Raw genomic sequence first — 4,027 nt, 5'->3', positions numbered from 1 at the left:
GACACTGTATTTACCAAAGCAACTTTAGCTTAATGAAGCAGTTTTGTTTATAGATCATGTCCCTGTAGTCTCACATCTCAATTCGCTCCCATTTAGGAGTAAAATCCCTTTGTTTATACAGCCCTAGTCACACGTCTCTGCACGTGACTTACACATCCTTCCTAAACACTTCCTGTAAAGAGAGATCTAAAGTTTAAACTTCCTTTAGTGTACATTCTGTTTAGTTTAGAATTTCTTATATCCTCCTTTGTTAATAGCTTGCTACACCATGCAGAAGCTTAATGTGTATTATTGTCAGGATCGGGACAGGGATCCAACACGCAGAGTACAAACAGGTACAGGATACGTATACCGGACCTTTGAATGGCCGGACTAACGTACGGAGAGTAAAGAGAATGGTCAGAGACAAGCCGAGGTCGAGGGAACGAGAGGACAGGTAAGCGAGGAACAAGCCGGGTCAAGGATAACAGAGGTAAACAGAGTAAGTCAAACAAGCCGGGTCGGAACCAAAGGGATAACAGAAAATACCAGAGCACTGTGTGACTAGACAGGCTAGAACCACGACAGGGCAATGAGCAAATGGGAGAAGCAAGTTTAAATACCCTGGCTCGGAGGGAGAGACACGCCTCCGACGAGATCTGATTAGTCTCTACAGGATTGAGTGACAGGTCGTTCCGGGCTGGCGTCATGACGTCGGTTTCCGGACGTCCTGCTACAAAAGGAAGTGACTCCCTCGCGGCCGGCGTTTACGTGACCGGGTGGACCGCGAGGAACAGAGGAAACAGCCCGTCCGGACGGATAGACGTCTAAGTCTCTACCTCTCTCGGAGGTAGAGACTTCAGGTACCCTGACAATTATTAATTAAAGTTCTATTTACAGAGCATGAGATAAAAAAAAATCTGAAGCAAGTGAATATCTGATTGAAAATTAAACAATTTTTTAATGCAGACTGTGTGAGTCATAGCCAGGGGAGGCGTGACTAGGGCTGCATGGATAAAAATAAAAGTGATTTAACTACTAAATGGCAGAGAATTGAGCATTGAGACTACGGGGCATGATTTATGCACCAAAACTAGTTCCGTAAGCTAAAGTTGTTTTGATGCGTGTAGTGCCCCTTTAAATTGACATTAAAGGCATAAAAATATGTATTCAAATATGACACATGTTTGTGTATATGGATGTGGAGTTTGAAGGATCATATGCGTACAGGTTGCAATTAACCCAACAAACATGTTAAAGACGCCAAGCATTTAATTGGCTGCAAATTTGAGGATCCTGTTGTACGTTTTGACATCAAGCACTGGCCCTTCTGTGTTATAAGTGATGATGCAGGCCAAAGGTCCAGATGGAATACAAAGGTGAAACAAAATCTTTCTATGCAGAGGAAATCTCTTCCATCATATTGGTAAAGATGAAGAAAATTGCTGAGGCTTACTTGGGAGGACTGTATCTAGTGCAGCAATCACTGTACCAGCATACTTCATTGACTCTTAGTGTCTGGTCAGAAAGGATGCTGGCACAATCTCTGGTCTCAAAGTGTTGGTCATTATTAACGAGCCAACTGCTGCAGCTATTGCTTATGGGTTGGAGAAGAAAGTTTGAGTAGATAGAAATGTGCTTATCTATCCTGACAACTGAAGATGGTATCTTTGAAGTAAAATCAACAGCTGGTGACAACCACATGGTGTATCATTTTGTTGCAGGATTCAAAGTAAAAACAAGAAGGACATCATTGAAAACAAGAAATGTGTTTGCAGTCTCTGCACTGCCTGTGAAACGTGGTAAGCGTACCTAGTCATCAAGCACTCAAGCTAACAGTTCTGGCCCAGGAGCATCTTTTGCCTTTTTTGACAGTGTACCTGAAGATTAAACAACCCCCATGTGCTTACAAGGTACAGCCCCTTAACTTGCTCAATACTATGTGAGTTGGCAATTATTTACAAATATTCTGAATATATCCTCAGCAGTCTGCACTATTATATATTGTCTTTCTTCCCTTGGATCAATGGCTCAGTCCGATCGTGGGGCTCTAAGACATCTCGTTAAGTCAGTTCTCTTTGCTGTTACTGGCTCTCTCTTTGTGAGTGGGATATTTGGATTCACTACAATTTTTGATAATATCGTCACTGTTACACATTTTTCCTGTTTTTATTTTTTATATTTGGAGAATAGTATCCATTAATTTAAGAAATATTCCCTTGCTCACAAGATACTGTGCCATACTTTTAAACTATTTGTTTGTATTTTGGTGTTTTTGGCTGAGGAGGCACTATTTTCTTGTTTCTCAGCGATTGTAACTGGTGATTTCAGAAACATTTATTTTTTTCTTCTCTTTTTTCACTGGTACTTCTATTGTTTTAACATTGAAAATTGACATCTACAACTGCATTAAAAGAGCTCCCATTAAAGAACTGAATGCAGATCTGTTTAGCGGCACCTTGGATCCATTTGAACCAAGCTTGACAAATCACAGAACAAATGATATTGTTCTTGTTGGTGGTTCCACTCATATTCCTAAAATTCAGAAGCTGCTTTAGGACATCTTGAATGGAAATGAGTTAAACAAGAGCGTAAACTATGAGGAAGCTATGGCCCACGGTGTAGCTGTCTGGTGCAGCTGTCCAGGGTGACATATTGTCTGGCAACCTTCTCTTGATTGACAACGGTGGAAGATGAGAAACTTAGAGGAAAGATCAGTGATAAGGACATAAGATCCTGAACAAATGCTATGAGATAAACTCCTGAATATACATGTTGCTGGTGACATGGCAGAAGGTTTGCATGGTGGTATGCCAGGTGGCTTCCAAGGTGCTGGTGACCCTACTGACAAATCTGGTCTATTGAAGAGGTTGACTAATTCTTATCCGGAACAACATTCCTCGGGTGTGTTTTTTATTTTCTAAATTCCTAGAACTGCTCAAAATGAATTCCCATAAGTTGCTTTAAAGTTATTTTCAGGGTATTAAATGGCACATGTAGTGCCCAAAACAACTTTACCTCATTAAAAAGAACATTAAATTCCATCTGTACATTGTGCTATCAGCTTTTCTAGCACAATGTATAGATTGGGTGAAACAACTATTTAAAAATAGGCTTTTCTCCCACCTGCCAATTCCTCTGCAGACAAGGGGGTATAGGAATAGAGATTCATGGAATCACTCATGTCACTGTCACTAAGGAGGTTATCCCTGCTTGGGGAAGTGTTTCCAATCAGGGTAAATCCATGAATAACAGAAGGGGTGCACAGGCAAACCTGAGAGCAGTACAGGAAAAGCAGGTGTGGACCTCTCTAATGTGACCATGGCGGGGGAGCGGAGGACCAAGCAAGTGGCTAGAGGTTTTATTAAATACACATGACTCGATAATGCAGGAGAAAAGAACACCATTACACTTATTCAGTCTACTGTAAACCTTTGGGTCCAGACAATTAAAATGTATTCAAATGGCATATAAATAAATACATAAGATAAGACATCTGGAGGAAACATAACTGGCTATTCTGATTATTAATCATCCTTCCTCACAGTCCTTACCTACTTGCTGATCTGAAATTGCCCGACATTAACAAATTAATAATGAATGGCATCAACATATTTCATTAAAACGTTTGTAAATTCCGAGATTGCTTATTTATTTTCAAAGTAATGCAAAAAAATAATAAAAATAAAAACTGCACTGCATATATCTAAAAACCAATGCACATGTCTATTGAATATAATACAATCTGTTCCGGTTATCATTTCTTCAAATTGATACAACAGCTTTTGATGCAAAATAGACTAACAGGACCTGAGGTTGTACGTTTGAGGTTTTTGGGTGTCTTCCATCTGGCAATGGGCATCTCACATCATTACTTTACTATGGGCATTAAATTAAATCATTATTTACTTCACTAATCCCAGATAGATACATTTAGCTTCACTATTCTTTTAAAGTGGACTTGCAAACCGCAAGATGTTGATAACAAGCTTGCCTTCAGGTAAGTATGAATTTAACATTTATTATGCTCGCAAAATGCCAACAAATT

Source organism: Pelobates fuscus, chromosome 9 (genome assembly GCF_036172605.1).
Source record: "Pelobates fuscus isolate aPelFus1 chromosome 9, aPelFus1.pri, whole genome shotgun sequence".
Classification (NCBI taxonomy): Eukaryota; Metazoa; Chordata; class Amphibia; order Anura; family Pelobatidae; genus Pelobates; species Pelobates fuscus.
This window is presented reverse-complemented; position numbering follows the sequence as displayed.